General features: G+C 38.6%; 1 non-coding gene across 1 annotated transcript; it reads right to left on the minus strand.

Annotated features, from left to right (window-relative positions):
- Nucleotides 1-758: 758 nt before the first annotated feature.
- On the minus strand, nt 759-889 carry LOC123325420. The gene has a single exon (XR_006540424.1). It is a non-coding gene; the product is annotated as a small nucleolar RNA SNORA63 (small nucleolar RNA).
- Between the last annotated feature and the right edge of the window lie 19435 nt (nt 890-20324).

Consider the following 20324-nt stretch of genomic DNA (forward strand, 5'->3'; position numbering starts at 1 on the left):
GTGAAGACTGGTCTGAACTTGAACATCATCCAACCTTGTGTGAGCTCCATAAATTATTCATTTCATCACTGCCTGGTGGTTTTTTTTACCCAACAGTTGGAACTTTGCCTGGCCTCATGGGGTCTCACTCTATGCACGCACAGCTGAGTATCCAGCCAAAGAACCAGTGGGTTCACCTATGCAGAATTCTGGAGCTCCTTCTTTACCCCCCAGTACCCTACCCTGCAAATTCTAACTGCCTCTGTAGCCTGAAACTCTGAACTATCTATCTCACTGAGAGTACCATGCCCTGTTTGACCCCGTACTCCTGTGAAGTCCTTCCAGACAGAAAAACCAGAAGATCGCAGTACTCAGCTTGTTTCCCTTCTCCTGGGGATTTCAGTCCCTTACTACCATTGCCCAACATCTTAAAACAGTTCTATCATGTATTTTACCTGGTTTTCTAGTCATTTAAAACAAGGGCATTGGTGGATACCATTTCCTCCTTAGGCCTAAAGCAGAAATTCCTTAAATTGTGTTTTTTTGTTTTTTTGCTTTTAATTTATTTTTAAAGATTTTATTTATTTGACAGAGAGACACAGCGAGAGAGGGAACACAAGCAGGGGGAGTGGGAGAGGGAGAAGCAGGCTTCCTGCCGAGCTGGGAGCCCAATGCGGGGCTCGATCCCAGGACCCTGGGACCATGACCTGAGCCGAAGACAGATGCTTAATGACTGAGCCACCCAGGCGTCCCTCAAGTCAGTGTTTTACTTGGTAAACATGTCTGAGACCATGCATCCCTGGCTGCTGAGCACCATGACGGACAGGGCTAGAAAGGTAACAGCTTTATTTTGAGCAGGGGGCAAAGACAAGGCAGCACTTTACAGCTACATTGTAACTAGATCCTGCATTAAATTGTGTTTTAAGAGGAATGCAGGACACAGACCATGCGGGGCCTGGCAGACCAGATAAGCAGTCTGGATTTCACTTCATGAGCCATAGAAGGGTTCCAGGCAGGGAAGGGACAGGAGATGATCTACATTTTCTAAGTATAAGTGTTAATGGAGAATGGACTGTAGACAAGGAAGAATGGGAGCAAGTAGACCAGTTAGAAGTCTCCTTCAATATTCCAATTTCTCCCAATATTGTGGTGGCTTAAACTTCTTAATAGCATGGTAATGGAGAGAAGTGCTGACAATGGAAAAATATTTGGTGATAGTTCAGATATAAGGAGTAAGGGAAAGGGAGAAATCAAGAATGGCTCTCAGGTTTTCACTGGCCAACTAAATATATGTAATTTCTTCATAAAGCAAGAACTGTGCTTTGTGATCACCCACATATTAGTTTGCTGGGGCTGCAATAATTAAGTACCACAGATTGGGTGGCTTAACCACCAAAAATTGGTCTCAATTCTGGAAGCAAAAAGTGTAAAATCAAGGTGTCAGCAGAGTTGGTTCCTTCTGAGGGTTGTGAGAGAAGGATGTGTTCCAGGCATTTCTCCTTGGCTTATAGATGGTCCTCTTCTCCCCACGTCTCCTCACGTTGTCTTCCCTATGCCTACCTCAGTGTCCAAATTTCCCTTTTCTATAAGGATACCAGTCATATTGGATTAGTGCCCACTCTTATGGCCTTATTTTAACTTAGATATATCTGTAAAGACCTTATCTCCAAACAAGGTCACATGCTGAGGTACTGGAGGTTAAGACTTCAGCATATGAATTTGTGGAGGAGAGGGACACAATTTGACCCGTAAGAGTAGAAAAGTCTGAAAGACAAGACCCTAACCTAAAGTTTTCTAACTAATGACACACATCTACAAGGTCTTCAAACAAATGCACAGAGATAGCAATACAAGTTTTATTCCAAGTTCTGCTGGATACACAGTATAATATATACATTAATATTTACCAAGATGTTAAAATTTCATAGAGGATTTGATATATGATTCTGTGAGGTTTCTAAATTTTAATATGTGGTGTATGTGTGTATGTAATAGTAATTGACTCAAATATTATCTCTTGGTAACACTTAGTGCTTCTTGGTAACACTAGATTTCCAAAAACATTTTAAAAACCATTTCAGTAAGAGGTTTGTACTGGGAAGTACAGAAAACTAAGACTGTATAGTTGGGGTGGAGACAGGAAAAAGAAGTTCTTGAATACAAAAGGAAAAAATAAAATTTTATATGATAGCAAACCAAGAATTAGTTTCATGAGCAGAATCTTGACATAATAAAAACAGTTGTACAAAATCAAATAGGGAAAAAAAATCTTTCATGAGAATGAAGAACATTCAGGAAAAGAGAACACACAAGTAAAAAGGTCACCAAATGAAATGTATCTCCCAATATTCAACGAGGTGGTGGTAGGTCTTTGAACTAATAATATGATGATTAGCCCTATAAATTTTCCTTATACACTGGGATTATGAGTATCTTGAAAGCAGAAAATATTCTAATATGTTCTACACATGTTCTAATTTTTTAGTTATTATAGATAATAACTGTATATTTGCAACTCCTCATAATCATCAGTTTGTATTCATTGGGCCAAAAATCTTTTGAGATCTCCCACTTTACAGATGAAGAAGCCTAGAAAAGGATAACTTTATCCATTAAATCAAATACAGAATCAGGTCTCTAAAATGCCAAGATACAAGACTTATGTTTGAGATTCTCATCCTGGGATGTGGGCCACCCAGACATTCTTTCCCAATACTATCTGTTTTCAAGCAATTTATATTAACCATACTTTTTTTTTAATTTATGGTACGATATAGTGAGTTCTCTATGCTTCCAAATCTATTTATTCTAAGGACACTAAAGTGTTCCTGGCTCCTTACTCAAAGATCCAGCTCTTTTGGAATAAAAGAGACAACCCAGTTTGTGTCATACTTATGCCTTTGAGTTTAAAATCTTTCTTCCAAAGTTCTTTAACTTTATACATGTTATTTCATTTGATTCTCATAACTACCCTTGAAGATAAGTATTATTCCTATTTTATAGTTGAAAAAATTCAGAGGTTAAGTAACTTGCCAAATCAGATGTAACTAGAACTTAAATTAAACCAGTGTATTAGTTAGAATGAAGGCAATGCTGCTAAGATGGAGATCCACTTCCCCTTTTCTTCCTTCTAGTCCCCAAACAAAACAAATTGCTTAAAGAAGGTCAGATCTACTTCTCCCATTTAATAACTCAGAGTACATGGTTCAGGGCTAGCAGGATGGCTTGCATCCTCAAAATCTACCTTTCAACTCTTGGTTCAAGAGTCTAGTTATCTCAGGGCACCTGGGTGGCTCAGTTGGTTAAGCATCCAATTCTTGGTTTTGGCTCAGGTCATGATCTTGGAGTCATGAGATTGTGCCCCCCATCAGGTTCCACACTCAGTGCAGAGTCTGCTTGAGATTCTCTGCCTCTGTCCCTCTCTCCCTCTGCCCTTCCCCCAACTCATACATGTTCTCTCTCTTTCTCTCTCAAATAAACGAAATCTTAAAAAAAAAAAAAAAAGTCTAGTTATCTCTATTTTCCACCCATCAGGAAGGAAAATGAGGTACAGAGGTGCTAGCAATTGCTTTTTTTTAATAGGACCTCATTCCTGATCATATTCCAAGGACCAGAACCTAAATCACATAGTCATATATAGCTATAAGAGAAGGAAGAGAGGGAGGGAGGATGGAGGGAGGGAGGGAAAGAAAATGAGAGAGAGAACAAGAGAAAGAGAAAGAAAAAAGGGAGGGTGGGAGAGAGAGAAAGAAAGAAAGGAAAACAGAAGGAAGGGAAGAAGGGAGGAAGGGAGAGAGAAAGAAAAAGAGAAAGAGGAAGGAAGGAAGGAATCTAGTTGAGAGGTCATGCACAGGGTATGTTGGGGAGAGTGATATTATCAGAATTGATCAGATGCAGAATGTGTTAAGGCAAAGAATTCAGAAAAAACCCACAGAGCTCCCACAGACAATGTGGGGGGAAAAAGATATGGTAACAAGGAGACTATATAGTACCTACTTTCTTACAAAATGAGAGGGTCATGAACCAAGAAGTCAATTAAGAATCTATCAAGTAAAAAATTGGGTTAAGACTGTCCTACACATGCACTATTCCCAACTACCTAGGTAACACATCCCATTTCTTGTTATTATATTCAGAACATTTTTATGTAAATAGATTAATAGTAATCAGAAGAGGATTAAGCACAAAGTCTAGTTAACTCCTGCTTGGGGGAAGATCTAGGGAGGGTTTTGAGAGTGGCTTTAGCATCTTGCAAAGGATATGACAGATAACAAAAGGCTTGAATTAGATAAGAGGGTCTACACTAAGCCTTGTGACCCTGCAACTTTCCTGCGTTCTGCACAACTCCCTCTGATTGGGTCAGGGTCAAAGTAGATATAGATTTGTCTTGCCTTCAATAGTGCCATTGCCGCATGGCAAGAAATGCTAGAAGGAGCATGTTTACGAGAGTCAAATAAGCGCTCTTATTCCAAAAACATTATGAAACATTTGTGTACTTAGGAATTTTAGAAACAAAGAATGCATACAGGAGGTAACAACAGATGATCAAAGACATTATCTTAGCTGTAGTCCAGGAGTATATTCTGAAGCAATAAGGATATAGTTGAAATGGAGCTATTTGGTGAAAGAATTAAATACTAGGTATAGACTTGAGATTCAACAGATAATAAAGACTCTCAATAGGTTTTGATGAAGTATTGCCCAAAGCTGATGATTTTGGTAGATGCATGTACTATGGATTTAAATAAAAATAAGTGTATCGTAACTAAAATTCAAAACGAAAGTCTCCCATCTACTTTTATCTCAATTTACATTTCCTTAAAATTCTCCATTTTGATCTTCAGGATTCTTCAATGGTATTCACAGAAGTTCTTTCCTTCCCTTTCCTTATTACTTTATCATCTATTTGGCTGTTCTCATAGCAGATCTACTCATTACCCATTTTTTCTTCTTGATATACTTCCATTATCTGGTTGTCGCACTTCACATTGGAAAGATTCTAGATTCTCAAACTCTGTTTCTTTTCTTCCAAGAGCTCCTGAATAATCTTCCTCCAATGGAAGCAGATAAGCACTGTCCACCCAGTGGTAGGAATTACAAAGAGAAAGTTTTGCAAAGAGGTAAATGGTGGGGGTGGGTAAACCAAGATGTAGTGTTAGCATGGTGGCTGCAATCTGTCAGGGCACAAATACATGGAGAGTATGCATCATGTGTTTGGAATTACACGTTCTTCTCTTCCTAGAGTTTAGAATAGATGCATCAGGCAGTGACAGCTAATTGCCTATCTAATACCTATTCTTTACTTTTTCATTAGTAACAGAAATGAGATATATCCAGAGTGGTAATATTCCTGGCCTCACTTGCAATGAAGGATAGTTTTTGTGGCTGAGTTCTGGGCAATGCGATCTAAGTTTTTACATTGGTCTTCTACAGAGGCTCCCTTAAAAGGACAACAAAGAACTGAAACATGTCTATTTTTGCCCTGCCCACTTTCCTCCTGCTGGCTGGCTGGAAAGCTCATGTGACAGTTGGACTTTCAGCAGCCACCTTAAACCATCAGGCAACCTCAGGAATAGAATCCACATGTAAAATGTGGAATGGAAAGGTAAGAGGAGACTTTGGACCCTGATGAGTTGTCACGCCAATTCTCAACTATCTACAGACTGCTCTCACTTGAGAGAGAACTAATTCTCTAGCTTGACCAAGTCACTTTAAGGTTACTGTTAAATGCTGTGGAACTAAATCCTAACTGATACAATCAAGTTAAATTCTTTTCACTAAATGATCCTGGGGCATGAGAAGTGGGGAGGCAATAATATTAACAAAGATGTGACCACATTAATGATAATGATTTAAGGATTGAACAAAACCAGGTTATTATAACTTGTAATATCTTCTAGATCTTATTTGTGTGGTATATTGTCAAGGTTACTCATACCCTTAATTTTATCTTAAGTTTCCTTAGAAGGATAGTTCTCACTCTTCAGAGGCCATTTTTATTCTATCTACTTTTCAGCACCATTATACAAATAAAAGATGGAAATAGGGAAGAAAAATGTTCAAAAACTATTTTTGCACTGAGAAAAAATATTTCATTTTCCTTGTTTTGTTACTACTGTTGTGGAGAAGGGGTTACTTGCTATTTTGTTTGGGGGAACAGTTGAGAAACCAACATTATCAGGTTCAAAAAATAAATTAAAGTTTAACAGAAAATAATTCTCAAAGAGCTATACCATTTTCTTTACAAAACATATCCAGAATGCAGTGATCAGAGTTTTAATCAGCATTTTGTGACCAAAGAATCCAGCTGGATTCCCATTGTCCAAACAGGAAATTCACTTCTCAAACATCTTCTGGTCCTCAAAGTAAAAACAGAAATAATGTAACACTGTTACGTCCAGAAACTGCAAATACCTGCAAGATTTGGGGCAAGAGGGGAGGCATGTGATCTCCATGTTTTGAGCTGTCGCCCATGAATTAAATGTTTCCAAACAATTTTGAATAAATAAAAGATATCAGGGAAAGAAACAATACAATATGCAAAAACCATACAAATCCTAAAGCTGATGTTTCCTTTTTGGGACCACAGCAGAGATATTTGATATAGGAGGTGAGTTTTTTGCCATTGGGCTTTTTTCCTCACTAAATTCTCAGAAACTCTAGAAAATAGAGTGGTTTATTTTCTAGAGTGTGCATCCTCTTTCTCACCACAATAGTCACAATCAGTGTATTTCAACAGCTTGAACAAATTACCTTTTCTCCTGCATTCAATTCAAATTCTCTTCTTTCTTTCTTCTTCTTTCCCATTTAGAGACATGTGTTTAAAAATTGCCAGCTGCTGGGCGCCTGGGTGGCTCAGTTGGTTAAGCGACTGCCTTCGGCTCAGGTCATGATCCTGGAGTCCCGGGATCGAGTCCCGCATCGGGCTCCCTGCTCAGTGGGGAGTCTGCTTCTCCCTCTGACCCTCCCCCCTCTCATGTGCTCTCTCTCTCAAATAAATAAATAAAATCTTTAAAAAAAAAATTGCCAGCTGCTGATGAGGGATAAGCATCTTGTCAGCCATTAGGTCTAAAAACTGGTCAAAGTCACTGGAGTTTAAATTGTTCCCTGCACCATCAGCCCCAACCAGAAGCAAACCCAGTAGTGTGCCCTCTGCCTCCTATCAGCAAGCTTCTCTCCTGCACTTCCCTTTTGTTCTATGTCCTGTCCTCAAAACATTTTTCTCAAGTTCCACTTCAAAAATATTTTTAAAAACTACTTGATGCAAGTAAAAAAGAATCAGGAAGTGCCAAGTTAAGGTCTTCACAACACCCCTAACTCACACATATTGTAGAGATTTTATAAATTAAGCTTGAATCTTTATCACATAACCTGTGATGGAAAATATTATATGACTCCAGTGTCTGGGAACCATTTTATGACATTCTATGACATCCAATGTTTCTATTAAAATGTAGTCTATTACTTCAATATTAAAATTAAAAACAAAATTCTAGGATTCACAGTGTTAAAGTTAATCTTACAATTACTGCCCCTTTGACCAACACTAAAAACGTAGACAAATTTTTTTTTCAGGTCTCACTCTAATGTTGTTCCTAAGTCATTGCTTAATTAAAAGTGGGTGTTTTGACCACACACAAAAATAGTCTCAAAATGATGAAAGACCTAAACGTGAGACAGGAGTCCATCAAAATCCTAGAGGAGAACACAGGCAGCAACCTCTTCGACCTCAGCCGCAGCAACTTCTTCCTAGAAACATCACCAAAGGCAAGGGAAGCAAGGGCAAAAATGAACTATTGGGACTTCATCAAGATAAAAGGCTTTTGCCCAGCAAAGGAAACAAGTCAACAAAACCAAAAGACAACCAACAGAATGGGAGAAGATATTTGCAAATGACATATCAGATAAAGGGCTAGTATCCAAAATCTATAAAGAACTTACCAAACTCAACACCCAAAGAATAAATAATGCAATCAAGAAATGGGCAGAAGACATGAACAGACATTTTTCCAAAGAAGACATCCAATTGGCCAAGAGACACATGAAAAAGTGCTCAACATCACTCGGCATCAGGGAAATCCAAGTCAAAGCCTCAATGAGCTACCTCCTCACACCAGTCAGAATGGCTAAAACTAACAAGTCAGGAAATGACAGATGTTGGTGAGGATGCGGAGAAAGGGGAACCCTCCTACACTGTTGGTGGGAATGCAAGCTGGTGCAGCCACTCTGGAAAACAGTATGGAGGTTCCTCAAAAAGTTGAAAATAGAGCTACCCTATGACCCAGCAATTGCACTACTGGGTATTTACCCCAAAGATACAACTGTAGTGATCTGAAGGGGTACATGCACCCCAATGTTTATAGCAGCAATGTCCACAATAGCCAAACTATGGAAAGAGCCAAGATGTCCATCAACAGATGAATGGATAAAGAAGATGTGGTATATACATATACAATGGAATATTATGTACCATAAAAAAAAACGATATCTTGCCATTTTCAATGACGTGGATAGAACTAGAGGGTATTATGCTAAGCGAAATAAGTCAATCAGAGAAAGACATGTATCGTATGATCTCACTGATACGAGGAATTCTTTTTTTTTTTTACTTTTATTTATTTATTTGAGAGAGAGAGAATGAGAGAGAGCACATGAGAGTGGGGAGGGTCAGAGGGAGAAGCAGACTCCCTGCCGAGCAGGGAGCCCGATGTGGGACTCGATCCCGGGACTCCAGGATCATGACCTGAGTCGAAGGCAGTTGCTTAACCAACTGAGCCACCCAGGCGCCCTGATACAAGGAATTCTTAATCTCAGGAAACAAACTGAGGGTTGCTGGAGTGGTGGGGGTGGGAGGGATGGGGTGGCTGGGTGACGGACATTGGGGAGGGTATGTGCTATGGTGAGTGCTGTGAATTGTGTAAGACTGATGAATCACAGACCTGTACCTCTGAAACAAATAATACATTGTATGTAAAAAAAAAAAAAAGAAGAAGAAGAAGAAGAAGAAGAAGAAGAAGAAGAAGAAGATAGTAGGAAGGGAAAAATGAAGGGGGGGAAATTGGAGGAGGAGACAAACCATGAGAGACTATGGACTCTGAGAAACAAACTGAGGGCTCTAGAGGGGAGGGGAGTGGGGGGATGGGTTAACTTGGTGATGGGTATTAAGGGGGGCACATATTGAATGGAGCACTGGGTGTTATACACAAACAATGAATCACAGAACACTACATCAAAAACTAATGATGTAATGTATGGTGAATAACATAATAAAATAAAATTAACAAAAGAAAGTGGGTGTTTTGAGTCGCACACCTAAAAGGATCTTTTTTCCTCCTACCCGCATCTCTAAAATAAATTTTTGAAGACTCAGATTTTTATACTACCGTAGTGTTTTAGCATTTCATTTCAATCCTTTTTAAACTATATATTATTTGACCTATCTTCTTCAAGGAGGATAAAACATTTTCAAAGGTCCAACAATTGCATTTACTATAATAGGGTAAAAAGACAGTAAAGTATGTGCTTTTCCCTCTCACATAAATAAAGCCATTTTTGAAACATATTCCATTCCAAATTTATCTTTAATGAACATAAAAATATTTTGTCAATGGAAAAAATTCCTAAAAAATAATGGCCTACAAAAGAAAATGCTATCTTATTTTTTTAAATGCTTAGGGGCGCCTGGGTGGCTCAGTCATTAAACGTCTGCCTCTGGCTCGGGTCATGATCCCAGGGTCCTGGGATCAAGCCCACATTGGGCTCCTTGCTCAGCAGGGGGCCTGCTTCTCCCTCTCCCCCTGCTTGCATTCCCCCTCTCGCATTCTCTCTGTCAAATAAATAAAATAAAGTCTTTTAAAAATAAATAAATAAATAAATAAAATGCTTAATGTTTGGCACTCAATAAAAACTTAAAAATCTGAAAATATACTTTTTTACCTATCATACTGAAAAAGATTTTCAAAATATATACTAGCCCGAGTCCATGACATGGTAGTAAATTTAATATTCTCAAACATTGCTGGTGAGAATATAATTGCTTCAAATTTCTGGGAAGCAATTTGATTATCTTTCTCAAGAGCTTCAGGATTATTTATATGAATTAATCCATAAATATGCACAAAAATCATAAATGCTACTTGTACTTTTAGAATAAAGAGATATTAAAAGCTGCCTATATCTATAAAGAACTTATCAAACTCAACACCCAAAAAACAAACAATCCAATCAAGAAATGGGCAGAAGACATGAACAGACATTTCTCCAAAGAAGACATACAAATGGCCAACAGACACATGAAAAAATGCTCCACATCACTTGGCATCAGGGAAATACAAATCAAGACCACAGTGAGATACCACCTCACACCAGTCAGAATGGCTAAAATTAACAAGACAGGAAACAACAGATGTTGGCGAGGATGTGGAGAAAGGGGAACCCTGTTACACGTTTGGTGGGAATGCAAGCTGGTGCAGCCACTCTAGAAAACAGTACTGAGGATACTTAAAAAGTTGAAAATAGAGCTACCCTGCAACCCAGCAATTGCACTACTAGGTATTTACCCCAAAGATACAAATGTAGTGATCCGAAGGGGCACCTGGCACCCCTATGTTCATAGCAGCAATGTTCACAATAGCCAAACTGTGGAAAGAGCAAAGATGTCCATTGACAGACGAATGTTTAAAGAAGATGTGGTGGCGTCTGCCTTTGACTCACCTAATCCTAGGGTCCTAAGATGGAGCCCCACATCTGGCTCCCTGCTCAACAGGGAGTCTGCTTCTCCCTCTGCCCTTCCCCCTGCTCATGCTCTCTCTCTCTCAAATAAATAAAATTAAAAAAAAAAAAAGAGGTGGTACACACACACACACAGGAATCTTACTCAGCCATCAGAAAGGACAAATACTTACCATTTGCATCGACGTGGATGGAACTGGAGGGTATTATGTTGAGCGAAATGAGTCAATCAAGGAAAGACAATTATCATATGGTTTCACTCATATATGGAACATAAGAAACAGGGAAGAGGATCATAGTGGAAGGGAGCGAAAACAGAATGGGAAGTTATCAGAGAGGGAGAAAAACCATCAGAGACTCTTAACAATAGGAAACAAACTGAGGGTTGCTGGAGGGGAGGAGGGTGGAGGGAAGGGGTAATTGGGTGATGGGCATTAAGGAGGGCATGTGATGTGATGAGCACTGGGTGTTATATGCAACTGATAATTTACTGAACACTACATCTGAAACTAAGGATGTACTGTAAGTTGACTAATTGAATTTTTAAAAAGCTGCCTATTGCTAATATGCAATTAGATAAACAAATTACAGTATAACTATTTATTTTAGTATTACATAGCCATTAAGAATCATATTTCTGAAGAATGTATAATAGATAAGTTCTCATACTATAATTTTTCTAAGTGAAAAATGTATGACAGAAGGCTGAAAATTTTTATGACCCAAAAGGCTTTTTTTTTTTATGTTGTGTGCAAAAATGGCCATGATAAGTGGGTTTCCTATGAACTACTCTTGAGTAAGCATCGTCCCATCTGACTCTGCCTGGCCATAAAATTTACTTTGGCCTATTAGGCATCAGCTACTGTGAAGCAAGCAGAGGCTTAATAAGAGCTCACATGTGGGAGTTTGCCTTCATGCTGCTTTCTGGAACCCTGAGACCACCATGTAAAGAAGACTGGGATAACCTACAGGAAAATAGAAGGCCATGTGAAACAGATAAGCCATCCCTGCTTGAGGCCCCCCTAGACTAACCAATTAGCCAGTCACCTGCCAGACATAGTGAAGTTACCCATGATCAGCCAACACCAGCCAAACTACCAGGTGACCACTTCAGCTCAGAACAGAAATGTGGCCAGCTAACCCACAGAATTGTGAACTAAATTACTGTTGTCTTTTTTTTTTTACGCCATTAGATTTTGGATTTGGTTGATTACAAAGCAAAAACTTACATAGATAGTAAGATGATTACAGACTGATCTTTTCCTTTAAAGCCTTTCAAGTTTTCTAAATTCATATAACCAGTGTGAATTGTTTTTAAAAGAAGATAATCGTACTTTATAATAAGAAAAACAAATACAAAACCAAATAAAAATAGCTGAAGAGGGGCGCCTGGCTGACTCAGTCAGTGGAGCATGTGACTCTTGATCTCGGGGTTGTGAGTTCAAGTGCACATTAGGTGTAGAGATGACTTAAAAACAAAATCCTTGGGCGCCTGGGTGGCTCAGTTGGTTAAGCGACTGCCTTCGGCTCAGGTCATGATCCTGGAGTCCCTGGATCGAGTCCCGCATCGGGCTCCCTGCTTGGCAGGGAGCCTGCTTCTCTCTCTAACCCTCCCCCCTCTCATGTACTCTCTCTCTCTCTCATTCTCGCTCTCTCAAATAAATAAATAAATCTTAAAAAAAAAATCCTTAAAAAAATAGCTGAAGAAAAATTAGGAAAAATGAGTTGTATTCTTCACATGTACCCTTCAGGTATTAGCTTTCCCTATAGAAAGAGTTGAGCAGTATCATGTCTGGGAATGTTTTTTATGAAACCGCTCCCCATTTCTTTTTGCTTTTCAGTGACTCTGGTTTTATCATAGCTCATCTCTGTGGTTTGGGTGTCCTTCCCCAAAGCCTATTTCTTCTTAGTAACTAGTTCCAAAGCATACAGTCAGTAACACACAAATTGGAAGTCACCATTTAAAAGTCTCATTATAATAATCATTAGTCACGGGTAGAGACTAATTTTCTCCTTTAACACACATTTTTATCATAACAAGAATTTAACTATATTTTCAAGCAAACACCACCAGAGAATCAACCATCATTTTTATCATTCATCATACAGTCAGTGTAGATTTTATAGTAGTTGAATTTAACCCATGATTATAGCCAAATATTCATCATCAGGAGTATGTCCTGTGTGATATGTATGTTAAAATAAGACTCACTGTCTTTTTATGAGAGTAAGTGGTGGGAAAATGTTTACTTAAAAAAAATCTTCACCTTTTAGAGAACTGAATGTTTATCTGGTAGAAACATTCAATAACTCACCAGTAAATTCAACACTTATTTGGTAGATATAATTCAATAAGATATCAAAAGATGGTTGGTAAATGGCCATGCATAATACTAGGAGATTAATGTGTACTCTAAGTGAGAGAGAAGAAGTTAAACAATCCAAACAGGGAAAAATACATGAAAACAACAATAACAACATTGTGCTCATCATCTTAAATTGTTCAAATTTTATGTATCACCTTGAATGCGCCACAGGTGCCCATATTAAACACCGTTTCTGGGTGAAATTAGCATTTGAATCAGCAGACTGGGTAGACTGCCCTCCCCAATGTGGGTGAGCATCATCCAATCCATTGAGGTCCTAAATAGAACAAAAGGTAGAAGAAAGAATAATTCATCCCTTTCCTTGCCTCACTGAGTAAGCTGAGATATCTCATCTTCCCTGCCCTTGGACTGGAATTTGTATTCCTGACTCCCCTGCTTCTCAGGCCTCAGTCTCAGACTGAAGTACACCACCTTTCCTGGGTCTCCAGCCTGCAGAGGGCAGATCACCAGACCTAGCCTCTATAACTGCATGAGCCAATTCCTTGTAATAAATCTCCTGTGACACACATATCTCTACCCTGCTGGTTCTGTTTCCCTGGAGGACCCTGACTGAAATCCTATGTATTGCTCTGTGATCCCTTCCTGTAAACTATGCCCCGGATATACACACTGCTCACCTCCACTGCCTACCCCATATCCCCACCCTCATACATAGAACTTTAGTAAATGTCTCCTGAAACTTACCAGGACTTGGTATGAAAAGAATTTTTTTTTAATACAACTGGATAAAGTGGCTGCCTTTTGCACCAAGGTGAGGTGGCAGATCCAAATGCAGAAGCCAGATGGACAGGTAACCTCTGAACTGAACTCCACAGTGGACGATCTGCCAGCCGCATGCCCAATGAGCTAACCAGAGGTGCTAGCACAGACCAACCTAAAACGCAGCCAAGTTCCCAATCTGGTCCCCTTTTTGCCTGAGGGACACAGTGGAACTAGCTAAGGCAGTCCCTCCCCTGACTCATTAATCCAAACAGGAAAAAATCAAAAACAATAGAACTGAGAAAAATATCTAGGGAGGAGGGGACCAGAGGCAAAGTTTGGAAGTAAAGTACAATTTGCTTTTGGCACTTACTCTTCCTGTGCCTCACTTTGTGACCCACTCCCCCCATATGTGCTGGAGCTCCCACGCACACAACACACACACATTCCCCAGGTCTACATCCTGCCACTAAGAGTGATTTCTTATCCTACTCTCACCTCACTTCTCCATCCACAACTGTCAGATACCTTGACCCTTTAGTGCTTGGTGCCAATGATTCACCCATGTTAGATTTTTGTGCTTTTCTGGAAAATTGACTTTTCCCCTATTGTTCCCGAATACCCTTGCTCTTATTCCCTTTCCTTTAGGCTTGTTTCAGTGCTTCTGGATAGCAAAAAGCCTCCAGATAGCTGTTGGCTTGCTGCATGCTGAAAATCCAAAGGAGCAGCACTCATGTCCTTAGACTAAGATGAGCCAAAAATTCTCTTTCCTGAAGAATGATCAAAGCCTTCTCATTGTTCGACTATTCTTAGAATCCAAATCCAGACCTCTTGTGTTGGGAACTGCAACATTCACTCATCGAGGTTCCAGTACCGTCTAGCAGTGGGAAAGGGCAATGGGGTAAGACTCATCTTCATGGCAGTCACTTTTTCTAAGCAGCTCACATGCATTAATATCAATACAACAGCCCTATAAAGTAGGTGCTCTTTTGAAGACAGTTTCTCTAGTTTTCTGTTTGTCCAATTTTTCAAGACTCCTACAAGGTTTAAGTGGCAGTAATGGAATTTGAAACCCAACTCTTTCCCCTAAAGCCAATACTAAACCAATTCCCTCATCTTACAATTTAAAAATGGATGGCCTAAATATATAAAACGATCTTAAAAGAAAAATGGTTACTTTAAATATGTATTGAATAGGTTTTCAAAAACTGGGAATTATAATATCTGAATTACAAAAAAAAAAAAAAAAAAAAAGGCTTACAACAGTATAAGAGCCAAGAAACCAAAACAAAAACCCAGTTCTTTTCAGGTCTGAGCTACTTTTTAAATTAAAAATATGCTAATTATTTTCATTTGTTGTTGTTTGTTGATGTACATTTACTCATGGGAAGCGTTGAACATAGATTTGTGGAGTGACTAGATGATTTATGCTTCAATAATTTGATGTCATTAAATATCCACAGGAACTTTTAGTTGGCAAACGATTCCACTAGAATCTACTCTTTAAGGATGTTCAGCCTGAATAATTTGGCAATCATACCACATGGCCATTTGGTAAGGACTTTAAAAGTCCTTGGGAACGTGGCACCAAAAAGCACTACTGGAGATATTGCAATCATGTGGTGATCTGGAATGGTGATAAATTAACTTCTTAGTCTCTGACAGAATGAGGATGTACAGTTCTACCCACTGCGGAAACACTGTTATTGTGCCTCTGTCTTTCTCAGCAGCATGGGAATCCTCCTTAACGGCTCCCTGAGCACTTGTGAGAGATGGCATCAGTTCTGCTCTCCCAGACCGCAAGGAAGGAAGCCATCCTCACATGTTGTTTACTCCCCAGCCTCCCCATAAGCCGCGCTGGATTGTTCCTTCATCACCCACAAGGACACGTTGCTCACGAGCGGCCCTTCCCTGCTCAAGTTTGCATTGCCTTGTAAAGTCCAATCCTCTCTAACTGCATGATGCCACGCACTATAAATCACATTTGCATCCCATTTGAAACTTAAACCACAATAGACACCAAAGAACAAAAGGAACCACAAGCCCAGCTTTTTTGACAAAACTCCCACACACTGATAATTGGAAGCACAGAAATCTGTACACTGACGAGGTCTGAAACTCCTGCCATGCCTTCTGCGGCCTGTCTCCCAGCCTCATCCACTTTCAGTGCTACCACCAAACCCCCTGGAAAAGTAGGAAGGGCAAGAAGAGCCTAACAAAAACTTGCTGGGGAGCAACAGAAATGAAAACAAGTAATATGGATTGCCTGACAAATTGTGCTTCCTTAGTCTGCATTTAGCCACCATTGAGACCTGTCTGGTTGTTTGAAGGCATAGAAATCCCATTGTTAGAATACAGTATTTAAGTTGGTTCTAAAACAAGAGCTAGTTACTAACAGGTTAAGGTACATCTTTTGAGTAAATAAGGCTTATTGAAGAAGTCCAAATTATTTTCAGAACTATGAAAAAAATGATTTTGCCCCTAGCTTATATAAACAGCTCCCATGAACTGTGTGGGGTTTTCTGCATGTGTTTAATTATCCATCAAAATTCCATAGTTCTAAACTAGACCAAATTCCTTTACAATATGGTTCCTAAATTTAATTACCATTTAAGGTGCAAATCTAATGGAAAGTGCAAGGCCTTTTATTATGATGCAAAGCAGCTGATTCAGATTTGCTGCTGGAAACAATTTTGTCTGTTCTGCATACATAGGTATATCACACAGCCAATGGGCTCTCTACTTCAGGATGACAGAAATAGTCCCTTAATAACTAGAGAATACTCACATAATTTCCCTTTAAAAAAAAAATCAATAAGAAAATAGACCTGATCATTGCAGAACATCGACCTCCTCCAGGGGACAACATGACTATTACCACAGACCAGCTTCTGTGTCTGTATTGTCAGAAACAGCTTAAATGGATAATGTTTTGATACTGGCTGAATGAGTATCTGGCTTCAAACAGTCTGGCAGCAAAATCAGGATTTTAATTAGATTATCAGAGAGCTATTTGTTAAATTTTGGAATGCTGATAAATTTTTAAAAGCCCTTCTAATCTGGAGATAATTACCTTCAATCATTAAACTTGTTCTTGATTAAGAATCTGAAAATGAGCCTGTTAAGCCTTCAGCAAAATAGTAAGCCCAATAAAACACTGAAAATAACACTGCCAAGCTACCAGGAAACTCATACTGCTACTCCTAGAATCTGCACAACTGGTGGAAATTAAACTAATGCTCAAAAAGAAACCAATGCATCTTGAATGAATTGTGACCTTGGGCAAGTTTTTTGAGTCCTGCTTCAGAAAAATCAAAAGAAAGATTTATATTTGGATAAATCTTTGAAAAGTGCCTGTAGAACAGAACTTTTTTATGTTTCAAAGTGACACAGGTGATAAAAAAAAAAAAAAGGATACATTGATTTAACTCCTCAGCATAGGTTTTAGATATTTGAGAAACTGGTTACAAAGAAAAAAAAATAAGGGCCAAATACATGTGCAAGATTCATAACCATCGTCATACCTGATCAGTGATTGTAAGACATTCTGATTATAACTTTTCCTCTATACGCTCTGACTTTAACTAGCAGGGAACTCATTCAGCAGATCGTTGAAAGTGATGTTGATTATCTCCATTGTTCAAAAGCAAAAGATGGCACTATTGAACACTGTTATATGGTAATGACCATTTAAGATTTTCTTTATTACATATACAATGCCTCTCTTTCTGGCATCTTGGTAAGAATTATTACTGCTGGCCTAACAGTCATTATCATAGGTAAAAGGCAAGTGTTACTAATTATCTTATTACATAGTAAGAGAAGCCAGGTATAAAAAGAATCTGACTTTTCCAAGGTTTCCTACTAAGTTTAGTGGTAAAATTTAACCAAAGCCACATTCTGCCACTATCTAAACTAATCTGTGTTTGGAACTAATGGATGTTGTTTTAACTCAGACCATCAACAGACTATTTAGTAAGCTGTCACTAAAATTATTTGCTGCCAAAAATAGTTTGCAAAGGCTCAATGGCCTGGGCACACATTTATTCTATAAATTGAACAACTTACAATGTGCCAGGCATTGTGCTAAAGCCCTGAGAATATAATGGATGAAATAGAAAAAAACACGTACCTATGCTCTTAAAGTTCCATTTTAGCACAGGAGATGAACACAAAGCAACTAATCAAGTAATTCCACATTGTTCTAAGTATTATGGAAGAAACTGAATCTCAACTGGGGCAGTAACAGCTCCCTAGGAGGCATCACGGCCTGTCAAATAACCTGAGGGGCTACCAGCATTTAGTATGGGGGTCAAGGGTATAACTGCAAGATTTGTATGGGAGTGCAGAGGTAGAAGTCCCCCATGAGAAATAACATGCCTGGATGAACTGTCTAACATAGTTGACACCACATTTAAATATTCCTACTATGGGCAAATTATTGAACCGGGTTATATAAAGGAAATAGAAGAAAAACAAAAATACTATCTCTTCCCAGTGAACTTGGTCTATGAGCTAAATTATATAAACATGTAATACCTAGAGAAGAGGACGGGTCAATAAACACAGAGCTGTACCACATTAATAAAGCATGTGTTGGTATAGAATAGCCCGGTGAGATGTTGAGAAAAGGGGAAAATTAAGCCAAAGTTTAAAAGACGGCATGAATTGGCATATATGAGGAGAGAGGCACTTTCCTAAGCAAAGGAAGAGACATGTAAAAACAGACATCAAGTCCAGCCCTGAGGTCATTAACCTAACAGGAGTGTGGTTAACTGTAAATACAAACTAAATCCAACACAACACACAAGCACTGGGCTCTTTTGGATATATATTCCCCTAATTTTCTTACTGAAGTTTTCCCATATACTAAGGTGACCTCTATTTCCAAAGTACCTGATATTACTTCTGTTGTTCTTATACAATTCCGTTTTTCCTCATTTTTAAATGTGCTTCAGATACCTTTGATTCTGCTAAGGCCATGGAGGCTAGTTAAGAGACTTTATTAACTTTCATATAAATGGTCGCCAGGCCAGCTCATACACACACACATCCTCTGCAATAGATTTCATTTGCAAATGACTGCAGGAGGCAACTTCTTTCAGTCATTAAAATTCTTGGGCAGTCTAAGAAACAAAAATTAAGATTTTTTTTTCTTCTTTTCCAAGGGCTGACAGTAAAATAAGAAATCACTGATACTCGAAGAGCATTATCCAGACAACAAAAAAGCATGTTTGTGAAATGTTACAAGTATCTCTCCCTTTCATGGTCAAATTCTCAGAGCTTTTACGCTGAGTCTTTCCTGTGGTTAGCCAGTGAAATCCTCTGCTGGCTAGGATAGGCCACATTTCAGTTCACACAATAGGACACGGAGCACTGGCCAAAAGAATGGGGTTTGGAAGTCCCCCATTATGTGGTCAATCAATGGTTTATGGAAGGAGAATTCAAAAGTATTTAAATTACATGTAACACAGATGCTTTAAACCACTAAGATTGCTTAGCAAGCCACACACACACAAAAGATACGTTTGCTACAAACCAGTTTAGAAGTGGATCTGAAAATAATGATACTATACTAAGATTCTTAAGTAAACATTTACTTAAGTTTTACAAGGAACTAAGCCAAAATGTTTGTGCTTATATATTTAAGGATGATCAGGTTCTCTAGGATTTGCTAGGATTTGTTACATCTTTTACTTAATTTTTTGGAGATTTTTTTTTTTTTGATGGGAACTTCATATCTAAAGTAATAGAAAAATGAATGAACTTTAAGGAACATATTAACTATTGCCTGGGAGCAAACTGATGTGAAAAATAAGAAAACCTAAAGGAAGTGGAGGCAAGATGGGCTTTTAAAATGTAGCAATTCAGTCACTGGCTTACTGCCAATTCAAAACCTGGAAAGACATCTTGAAACCTTTAAATACCATAATTCTCAGCTGTAAGGAATTCTCTCCATGTTATCAATGTACTGGGGGGGAAAAAAGTATTCTTTTATAGATTTCCAGATCCAAGGTTAAAATGCATTTTAGGAGATGTTTATTTGAAGGCATTTTGCTCCTTTCCTCTACAGTCCATTTCAAGTAAGAGGAGGTCAAATGGAGTTCAGATGAGATTGTACCATTAAATTTTAAGAATGGGGCAAACCCCAAACTTCTCCATCAAGGTGACAAAACACTGTTACACAGAGCTATTTTTCGTAAGCAGTTTCTTAGTTTTATTTCACTTGTAACTATCTCAATTGTCAATTGTCAGTCTCAATTAAATATCTCAATTGTCCACTAACCAAATTAAAAAATAATTGAATTTCAAAATGCTTGTGACTTCAAGAATTTTGACTCAGCATCGTTTCCATAGCCTAGAGGATTTTTGGTCCTACAGAAGAGAAAGGAGGTCATAAATACCAAAAATCTTCTTGAATATATTTATTCGACAAGACAATGTATTCAGCTTGAAGTGATGCCAAGATAGGGTCTTCTTTAGCCTAGAATCAAAATTCTGTTCCTTTTTCTTTTTTAATCCTGAATA

The sequence above is a fragment of the Neomonachus schauinslandi genome, chromosome 7 (assembly GCF_002201575.2).
Source record: "Neomonachus schauinslandi chromosome 7, ASM220157v2, whole genome shotgun sequence".
Taxonomy (NCBI): domain Eukaryota; kingdom Metazoa; phylum Chordata; class Mammalia; order Carnivora; family Phocidae; genus Neomonachus; species Neomonachus schauinslandi.